The sequence below is a fragment of the Panicum virgatum genome, chromosome 4N (genome assembly GCF_016808335.1).
Source record: "Panicum virgatum strain AP13 chromosome 4N, P.virgatum_v5, whole genome shotgun sequence".
Lineage (NCBI taxonomy): Eukaryota > Viridiplantae > Streptophyta > Magnoliopsida > Poales > Poaceae > Panicum > Panicum virgatum.
The window spans coordinates 19,317,448-19,328,438 of record NC_053148.1 but is presented as its reverse complement, the minus strand read 5'-3'; the positions used below and the strand labels follow the sequence as shown (position 1 = coordinate 19,328,438).

The 10,991-nt window shown below is 47.2% G+C and overlaps 1 pseudogene; it reads left to right on the top strand.

Annotated features, from left to right (window-relative positions):
- The first annotated feature begins 329 nt into the window (after positions 1-329).
- LOC120669216 lies at positions 330-9,737 on the top strand (annotated as a pseudogene).
- The last annotated feature ends 1,254 nt before the right edge of the window (positions 9,738-10,991 follow it).

Genomic DNA, 10,991 nt, shown 5'->3' with positions numbered 1-10,991 from the left:
GACTGCTGCGTTGATTGGTTGCTGCGATCAAGTACGAGGAGCTCGGTTCGTGGGACGTGATCGACTACTTCCTCTACATCGACGCGCGACTTCTACATCGAGGGCTTACCTGGAGCTAATACATGATTTGGCATATGACACTGAAGATTATCTTGAGGAGTTCATGGTTTCGATCGAGCATCAAAGAATGTTGCAGCAATGCTTCAACTTGAGAGCACGCCATCATATTGCTGCCCAAATACGGGCAATCAAGAAAAGAATCCAAAGAACTAAATCAGACAAGGAAGAGGTACAATCCGATTCAGCATACAGATGCCATTTCTGATGACATGAAAGTAGATTTCCGGGTGACACGAAATTTCGCGGCTGTGTACTCTGGCTTTGAGAGGTCGAAGGCTGAGCTCTTAGAGATGATTTCCAGCAAGACAGATGGTCGGAAGGTGGTCTCAGTTGTTGGCATGGGTGGTCATAGGAAGACGACTCTTGCCAAAAAGGTATACGATAGCAAGGAGCTTCATGAAAGATTTTTAATTGTGCTTGGATTACTGTTTCACAATCCTTTAGCAATTTTCGGGGGAAAAGTCGCTGGAAGATCTGTTGAAAAACACCAAGGGCTGACTATACAAGTGAACCATTGCACCGATCACCTATGAGAACAACTCTAGGGGAAAATGTGCAGTCTCAACCTCGAATTTATCCACCACCTTAAAGCCCTAGAAGAAAAGGAAGCCAAATAGCTGCTCTTAAAAAAGGTACATAAACCCAACAATCCAAATGAAGATAAACTATTGGATGAGATACTGAAGAAATGTGGAGGGTTGCCACTAGCTATTGTGACAATAGGCTGTCTTCTTCTTCTTCCTCTCTTCTCTCAAGTTGTGTGTGTGTTGTGCACCTCCCCCTCTCAAATGGCGTCCTGAGCAGGGCTGAGTGGAGGCTAGGGTTTTCTTGTGCTCTTTACTCCCTTTAGGAGTATCCTCACCGTTGGATGAAACCCCACATCAACGGTGCTTCATGATCCCAAGCAACTCTTCACCCGATAGTTCGTGGCGAACGGACACGGCCTCATGGACGCCGACGGTATCCTTGTCAACACGTTCGACGCCTTGGAGCTGGAGGCCATCACGGTCCTACAGGTAGGCTCAGTGGCCTCCGGCTTCTCGCCGGTGTTCTCCGTTGGCCCGCTCCTCCCGGTGAGGTTTCCACCATGGGAGCCACCGAAGACCCTATCGGCTACATGTAGTGGCTTGACATGCAGCCAGCATGGTCGGTGGTGTACCTGAGCTTCGGCAAGCCATCTCGCCAGACCAGCTCTAGGAGCTCACCACGGGGCTCGAGGCTAGTGGCCACCAGTTCCTGTGGGTCGTGAAGAGCACTGTCATGGACAGCGATGAGGCCACTAAGCTCGGCGACCTGCTTGGAGACGATGGGTTTCTGGAGCGTGCACAGGGGTGCGCACTCGTGACCAAGGGCTGGGTGGAGCAGGAGAGATCCTACAGCATGGCTCGGTGGGCCTGTTCGTCAGTGAAACATCCCCACATAAGTGTTGGTGATATGCCCAAGAGCCCATCATCACAATACGGTTTAAAGGCCCAAGTGGATATTGATCCAAGAGGGATTAGGGTTACTAATGGGCCTATGAGATAGAAGCCCATTAGTACGCCCTATATATATGAGGGAGGGGCTAGGGGGGCGATGACCTGAGCCGCGCCACCTCCCTAGCCGCCAGCCCCTCCCTCTCTCTCGGCCGCCGCCCTTGCCGTGCGTGCGGTGCTAGCACACCGACGTCCGGCGTTTCATCCCCGTACGTGTGGACTCTGTGGAGGCGCTGCTGCGACTGCTGCGCTGATCGGCTGCTGGGATCAAGTACGAGGAGCTCGGTTCGTGGGACGTGATCGACTACTTCCTCTACATCGACGCGCGACTTCTTCCGCTGCGCTGCGCGTCTAGTGGTAACGATCTATGATCTTCTACTCGCAAGTATCTTGGGTTTATGCGGTAGTGATGCTAGCGTAGCCTACCCGTTTCCCTACAATAAGTAGAGACTAAATGTGATACAAATATCAGTCCTAGAAGGCTGATAACACATTTATTCAACAAATAGATCCATCACCGTACAACCTCCGCGGAGGCAGGCACTCGGTACACATAATAATCAGCAGTAAAAAGGCTACGGTGATACACCAAAGCACGATCCAGACAGGGTCCAAATCGGGCTCAGAGTATCGCGCCAGCAGAAGCATTCTGCAAAGGGCCAAAACCATAGGCAGCGTTGGCTGTGAATGCGACTACCTACTCGACGTCCTCAACAATGAAGTCCGAGTCTTCCTCTGAAGCAACAACATATATAGGAGTGAGTACAAAAGTACTCAACAAGTCCAACCTCCTCCACGGAGGGGGATATAAAGCATATGCACAGGATATATCAAGGAGAAGGCTCAGGTTCATTTGCAGTAAAGTCAGTTTTAACACATCCAAGAGTCTACTTTGAAGAAAAGTTTTCTTAAAACAATTCTTTGGTAACTGAGTGGGGTTGATCCTACACAAAGGATCTAAATTTTTAAATGCTACCAGACTCCTCATCCGCCATAGCACACGGCACAACTGCCGGACACCTTCCAAAACAACTCACACCATGACACCATCCCTCCAAAGAAAATCTAGTTATCTGACCAAATCGTAACTCGCCCAGTACCATGGGCATGACTATTCAAATAGGTTTTAACTCTGCAGAGGTGTACACTTTCCCCACAAGTAGGGTATCACAGCATGACCACCTTAGTGTCAGTGCGGATCCTAAAGCCATTACCCACCATAGCTAGACCTGACTAGCCAACACGGGATCCACCAAGGGGTCATTGACCTACCAGCAAGGTTCAACCGGGGCATAAGTCACCTAGATCTTACCCCGTCTCCTTGATCACCCGTTGCTCACCAGCTCTCCTGATGACTAACAGACTAACTAGTGGGATTTATGCTAAGCCGTTGCCACACACAACGGTTGAGTGGTTGTACGATAAATGGAGTTAGGTAAGATGACACATCAACTTGATTCTTAATTATGGCAAGATAGATATCTCCCTACCTGACTCAACCACTATGGTACGAGTACACCATTTGGCATTCCACACAGGAATCACCATCCATCCCATCTAAGAATCTCTTTCTTTTATTTTCCAAAAAAATCCCATTTTTCCCTTTTTGATACTCACGCATTTCTTTGTTTGAAAACACATTGTAATAATATTTGGATTGTGATAAAATGAGTAACAAGATCCTAAGCATTCTAGCAGGGTTCATCATCCAACACAGAGCAAATCATATTTTGAGACAAACCTAGGTCATCAAGGAATGGTCATAGCAATCAAGGGGTAGCTATCCAACCATATTTCAGCAATAAATCAATAAGCAATTTTGAAAACAGGCCAATAGGTTGTGTTTGTAAAACTAGGTCAAAATATGCATCAAAGGACTAGATTGGATTTGCCGTCTTCAAAGCCTTCAGGGAGTTCCTGCTCGCGGTACGGATTCTCGAGCTCCGGCTCGCGGTACTGCTCCGCATGCTCCTCGTCGAGTTCTCACTCGTTCACACCATCATCTACGGTGCACACAAACAAACACACAATAAAGAAAAAGAAATAAAGGTTTTACCGCTGAGCTCGAATCAGGAAAATTTAAGATATGAAGATAGGAAGAACATTTTCGGGACTTTTTTCTAATGGCACAGCCGAAACTATATTGAAATGGCATGGTCGTATTTCTGGGCAATCAGAGGATTTTTGGCGCATGAAATGATAGGTCGAAGAGGTGGTTAGGGGCTGAACCATAGTTCAGGGGCCTATTTGTAAATACCTTTGGGAGAGGAAAGGACCTGGTTGTGATTTCTGGAAATATCTGGGCATACTAGAAAGGTGCGGGGATCTAGGTGCAATTATTTTGTATAGTGGAAGGGTCATTTCTTAATAGGGAGAACCGGGAGGCTTCTTTGGAAAATGATTAGAGAGGGGGTGGTTGGTTCAGATAAATAGAAGGAAGGGAGGGGGTTATAGGCAAAATTGCCTTCTTCTTCCTCTCGACAGGGAAAACAGAGGAGGGGGCGTAGGGGGGTGCCGGCGGCCCTTGCCGGCCAGCCGAGGCCCGGCGGTGGCCGGGGAGAGGGGCTAAAGGGATAGCGGGCCGCGGGAAATTGATCCCCCAACCCACCCTGGGCGGACGCAGCGTGTGGAGGTGGTTCTATGGTGGCGGCGGCGCTGCGAGGCCAGGGGCGGCACGCGGCGGCGGGTGAGGTGTTGGTGGTGGAGAGCTGCGCGAGGGACGCGGTGGCCGGCGAGCTTGGCAGCCATTAATGGAGGTGGGGCTGGCTCGGCCACTTGCCGGTGTTCTCTAGCGGTACGGTGGCACAGAGGTGACAGCAAGAGGATGAGCGGACAGAGGGGCAGCGCAAGTGGGAGGGAGCGGCAGCCAATGGAGGTGGCGCCGTGCTTGGCCGACTCTGCTCCTCGGGCGAGCGCGAGAGCTCTCGCTGCTACCACGGGGGGCGATTAGGCGGGCAAGTGGGCTCGGCCACGTGGTGGGACGGGACGGGGTAGGCCAGCGTGGAGCTGCTCTGCTCAGCGCTTGCTACGCGTGGGAAAGGAGAGAGGGAGGGAGGAGGAAGAAGGAGAAGGGACGGAGAAAAGGAGAAGAAAAGAAGAGAGAGAGAGAGAGAAAAAAGATTGAGACGTCGTGGTGGGATTCGCGGTGGCGGTCGCGAGCGGGTTTGGTGGGAAGTGCGCATGCGGAACAAGAAAAAAGAAGGGACGGCGATTAATTTCGGTGCCGGGACGACAGAATCGTCGGGAAGAGATTTCCGGAGATTGCAGACAGAAAAAGATTTTGAAATGTTCTGAGCTCAGCGATGAAAAGATTTTGAAATGACTTTTAGCGAGTGATTTAATTGGATGAACTTTTTCGGATGTTACAGAGCCACTGTTGGTAGAACTCCGTGACAGAGGCCGCGGCATTTGGCGTGCTGGTGCTGGCGTGACCACGGTTCGCCGATCAGCGTATCAATGCCGCCGTGGTGGCGCGCGGCGGGCCGGGCACGTCGGAGGAGGAGCAGTGAAGCTGGGACGGGCAGAAAGGGTTGGTGACAGGGAAGGAGATCGCGGATGAGACAATGGCCAAGAAGTCGGCGAAGGTCAGCGAAGCGGTGGCAGCGGCCAACAAGGGCGAGATGAGCTACCGTAGCTTGGCATAGTTCGTCGAGCGGTGCCGCGACGCAGGCAGCAGCCACGAGTGATGCCGAGATCAACTCTGATAAAAAAAAAGAGTAAAATAGCGGTCTTTGAATTTGTCTTGAGGTGTCATCTTGGTTCCTAAACTCTTAAAATGTATTTTTAAATCACTAAACTGAGATCTGTAGGTGTCATTCGGCCCCCTAAATTCTCAATATACATTTTTAGGTCGCCAAACTTGTCTTAAAATTGCTATTAATTAATTGTATTCAAAATGAACGGTCTATTAAACAATTTTTTAGAAGATTCATTTAAAAATCTTATCACTAAGATCATTTTAATTCTAAATTAGCTACTTATTAATCATACATCATGGGTTAATCTAGATCATTTGATATCAACGGTGAATATCATAGTTTTCTCGTTTAATATGAAGATATCAATATTAATTCTGAATATTTTCTACTAACTATTTTATCGTCATGTGCTTTGATAAGTTGTTTCCATTCTTAATAAATACAAAAGAGCAATTTTATTACACTTAAAGTGACTAAAGAATTTTTTATCAACTTAAATTTGCAAAACAATATTTATATTAAATTAAAAATAGCATCTTGAGAGTTTAGGCACCAGCATAATATTGAGGGACTAGTTTATGGACCTAAAAATGTAGTTTGAGAGATTAGCGACCTATGTGACAGATCCATGTGATACCTTGATACAAGTTTAGAGATCTGAAAATACATTTTAAGAATTTGGGAATCTAGATACACCAGAATAAGTTTAGGCACCGCTGATGCACTATACTCGAAAACAAAAGATGCTTTTTGTTCTTGCGATTTGTTTGTTTGTTTATTTTGTTGAATCCTGAGGCTTGAATGATGTTCCGTTTGCACTGGAGAGTGCTGTCGAACATTTTGCCGGCATGACAAACAATTATACAAGGAGAGATCAAAAACAATATTTTTATGGATGCATGAAAGGCAATTTCAGAAACCGCACACCTATTTTGTGCCCATTGTCATAGAGACAATTTTTCATTTATCTAACAAACAATTAACTTGTGATTCTTAAATAAGACAGTTAATTGGATCGATGCCACTTTAAATTTGTGAGTTTGGAGACACACAATTACAATTCAGGTACTCATAATCATATCATTACAGTTCTTACCATAATTAAGCCGTGTCATTTTATACGTCTTTGACCCACCTGCAGAACAACGTATTTTCATATCACCTAAAATAACCCTTCCACGTCTCGTATCTCCAATAAATCTTCTCCGACCAAGTTCGTTGTAGCCGGTGGCGGGTGCCTATCCTCTAGTCGCAGGTATCTATAAGAAACTGTTTTATTTCATATTCCATCTTCTATTTTCTAGTCTTCCTTACATTCATTTAATGTATAGCTCATCACCTGCATATGCTTTCATAATCCGCTTAGTGCTTGCATGAGAGCCAAACTCTCCTCTCACTCCTCTTTTCTCTCTTTCACATCAATATTTGCTTCTCCTCTCTCTCCTCTTTTCTCTCTTTCACATCAATATTTGCTTAGTTATAAGCCAATAATCATACGTGCTCTAAATAAGATACTATCTTGTTGCGTCATATGTACATCCTTATGCTCGAAGAAATCCCAGCGACGAGAGCAGCTCTGCCGTTTCCCGAATTGAATCTTGACGCGTGTAATTACGTGTCTAACTTTTCTTTTTACTGCTACCGCTTGGCCCATTTGTCCTTTCTTTCTTCTCGCCTGCAACATCGCAATCTGCTTCCATCTTGGCCCGTTTGTCCTACAGCCTGCTGTTGTTGGGCTTCGCCTCGGTACGCGTCATTGGTGCCTCCTCATCGTTTTGCCTTTCTACAAAAAAAACCTGAGATGCGCACACCACACTTTCAGCCCTTAATAGCATTGGTGTTTGAGCCCCCTATTTTTTATGTTTCAGCTGCTATCATTCTTTTTGGTTTGTTTTTCTTAGCAAATTTGGAACACGCGGCACTGTATGTCTTTACACATGAAGTTGACATTGTGGATAACAGGAGCAATTCAGTTCTTTATTGTCCCTATAATACCTTGACATTATTCCACTTTTACTTAATGGATGTGTTGGCAGCCAAAATTGGCAATGTAGAGGGCCGACCGGTCGGCCCGACCGGCCAGACCGGTCTGGTCCTGTGTAATCCGAATCAGGTTAGATTTGATTTGTAGAGTCCATTTGTAATCCGATTTGGAAGGGGTACGTCCTCCCCGGCCTATAAATATTAAGGCCACGGTTGATTGACGTCCTTCTACCCAATCAAATCAATCAATTTACAATTTTCCTATTTTTCTCCAAACCCTAACTTTTCCAATCTTGTGTTGTTCTTTGCTCGTCTCGACGGCGTTCAAGGGCATCTTGAGTGGCCTACCGACCTCAAGACAACCCTAGATATTTGAGCTCCGACGGGGTCCCTCCCGAGCTTGAGGTTCTAGGTCTTCGTGAAGCTCTCTGCGCCCAACCGGTCTGACCGGTTGGCGCGACCGATCTGACCGGTCGCCGGGGGACTTCATCCGGTTGCGATCGTTGCGATCCTACGTGTTCTAGCACTTGTGTGTTGACCAATCTTGTGTGAACAAGCTTTTTGGCGACTCCGCTGGGGAAAGATCTGAATTCATCGGACGCTATAGCCGGTGAGAAGGTTGATCCCAAGGTAGATGCTACTCCCATTGATATCAAGTACGAAGACATACCTGAGGAGACGCGCAAGCAATTCGAGGCGGTGTTCCAGAAGGAACAGGAGGACACCAAGAATAGATTGCTTGCATGCTTCGGGAAGACTCGGCAAGGTGTGTTCAAGAAAGAGGAATTCAAGATGCCTACATTCACACCGCCGCCGCCGAACCCATCTACTACAGCTACTGCTACTGCTTCATCTGCTTCCACTCCAAGCGAGGTAAGTTTTACGTTCAATTCCATTAGGCAGTTCGCTGATGCATTTCTGAGTCGATTCGAGCAATCACAAAAGTTTACACAAGATATGCTTATCGACTTAACTATGCAAAATAAGGGGAAGAAACCTGTCAATGAATATGCTAATTTTACCCCTAATCCTAGTCTTTTAGCCGCACCATTAGAAAATTATCAGTATGGTATGCCGCCGAATTACTTCACGGGATAGACACCCCCGCCGGGCACAGTTCGGCCATCCAGGGCCGAACCGGTCAGATCGGTCGCACCGACCGGTCAGACCGGTGCCCCGGCTGGCGGACCGGTCAGACAGGTGCCATGGTGCTCGGTTCTGTGTCACAACCACAAGTCATGCCTCCTCCCGCTTCGGCTGATTATAGCCTGGAGCGAGAATTGGCAGATTTTATGCCGCCGTATACGACGAAGTCATACGGTGAACCACCTTTCCCTCCACCATTGCCCAAGGATGTTTGGGATGATTGGCTTAGGGCCAATCCATAGTATGCCGCACAAACGATGTCTACTACTGATCCTACGACACATCGTTTCGGCCAAACGTCCACGGGTAATTATGAGGCCGATCTTGCTAGGATGAAAGAGGATCTGGCCGATATGCTTAAAGAAAAACTGGGCTTTGTTGTGGGTAGGAATCGGCTATATCGTAGGCCATATGTAGATGCTTTTTATTTAATTCCTTATCCTGCTGGTTGGCGTGTTCCCGATTTTGTTAAGTTTAGCGGTGATGATAACCGATCCACTTGGGAGCATATTAGCCAATATATTACTCAACTTGGAGAAGTCGGTTCTAGCAAGTCTTTGCGTGTTCGCATGTTTTCTTTATCTTTGACTGGAACTGCTTTTTCTAGGTTTTCTTCGTTAACTCCTAACTCGATTCGTTCTTGGGACGAATTAGAGCAAAAGTTTCACGGTCACTTTTATAATGGGGATATGAAACTAAGTTGACAGATTTGACATCGGTTAGACAGGGTAGAGATGAGTCTATCCAAGAGTATTTTAAGAAATTTAAAGATATTAAGAACCGATGCTTTAATTTGTCACTTTCTGAAAAAGATTTGGTTGATTTGGCTCTTGCGGGTTTGCGTTCTAGTTATAGAGAGAAGCTTGATGGTTCGAGTTTTTATTCTATTAATCAGCTTCAAGCTAAGGCTTTGAGTCAAGAAACTAAATTTAAAAAATAAAAGGATACCTACAAGTCCCATCGTTCAAACACTCATATCGTTGAATATGATTCCGATTCATCGGATGATGAGGATAAAGAGGTATACGCTGCTGAGTTTGTTTGGCCCGCCTCGGCCAAACCATCTACTTGTACATCTCTTAAGCCGACTCAAAAGAATCGGCAAGAAGAGATGAAGTTTACTTTCGATGTGTCCATGTACGATCGCATTTTTGATAAGTTATTTTGTCTTGGGCATTTGAAAATTACTCATGTTATACCACCGCTTGAGGAGCTAAAGCGGCGCGCTTATTGCAAATTTCATAATTCTTCATCTCATACAACTAATGATTGTAATGTGTTTTGTCGACAGGTACAATCGGCCAAGGATGATTGACCTTTCCGGAGATGAAGATGGATAAGGCTCTGTTCCCAGTTCACACCATTGATCTCAATAATGCAAATGTGCTGATTCGACCAGATCAAGCCGAAGGAGAAAAGGGCAAGAACGTGATCATTGGTGATGATAGGCCGCTGACTGTGGATAACAAGATTCTGGCCAGGGAAGTGATTCAGGAGAAGACTCCTGATGGGAAGAAGAATCTGAGGATCATACTTAAGCCTTGTACGCTAGGGGGGCAAGAGGGTTCTTCTTCAGGTGACCGGTCTGGTGCTCAGTAGGAACCGGTCAGACCGGTTGCTCCAACCGGTCAAACCGGTCCAACCGGTCAGACTGGTCCTGGTGGCCGGTCAGACCGCCCTGGTGGTCAACCCCGGACATTCAAGCCGAAGCGTCCAGAAGTGGGTACATGGAAGACCAACCAGCCAAAGGTGCAGGGCAAGATTGCAAATCAGAAGCCTACCTTTGGCCAACTGTTGAACAGGTACTCAAAGGCCGTTCGAAATGATCGGCGCCTAAAAAGGAGACCGAGGTCACCTCTGCGTCAAGGCGCACCTTCATCTCCTAGGGGAGAATCAAGCAAGCGCAGGGGTTATGTGGTTACCTTATTCCCTCCTCAGCAGATGCAGCCGATGTATGCTACAATGCCATAGGCTCCATCGGCATCGGATTCTCAGTTTGCCGCGTGGGAGAACGGGGGATTTTGGATGCAATGTTATCCGATGTCGTATCCACCACACTTCCAGGGGGAGGGAAGCTCCAGAGGACCTGTGTTTGACAAGTTGAGGCAGCCGGTTCACGACCGATTGGTTTAGCACCAATCTGGTCAGGGGCAGAACCCCAGACCGGTCAGACCGGTCTACCTCGACCGGTCAGACCGGTCTCAGCAGAGGCCGGCCCAAGTTCATCCAATGCGCCAAGAATATCGTGTCAAAGGGAATAAGGACGAACTAGTGCCAATGCAAGTTGATTCTGAGAAGGCTCCAGCTGCTAAGGTTGTGCAAGTTGAAGATGGAAAGGGCAAAGCTCAAGATGCACAAGAGGGACCGGTGATCGTGTAGAAACCAGTCGATGTTTCTCAGAAGCTTGTGTTGGCTAATAATCATGAGGCCAGCAGCAGCAACCTCAAGGACCAAGACAAAGAGAAGTATTTCCAGCCTAGGTGGTGCCCGCCAGGGTTGACTCACACTAAGAAGAGGAGGTTGCAGCGTCTTCGCCGCCAAGAACAGAAGGAAAAGGAGGCGGAGAAGT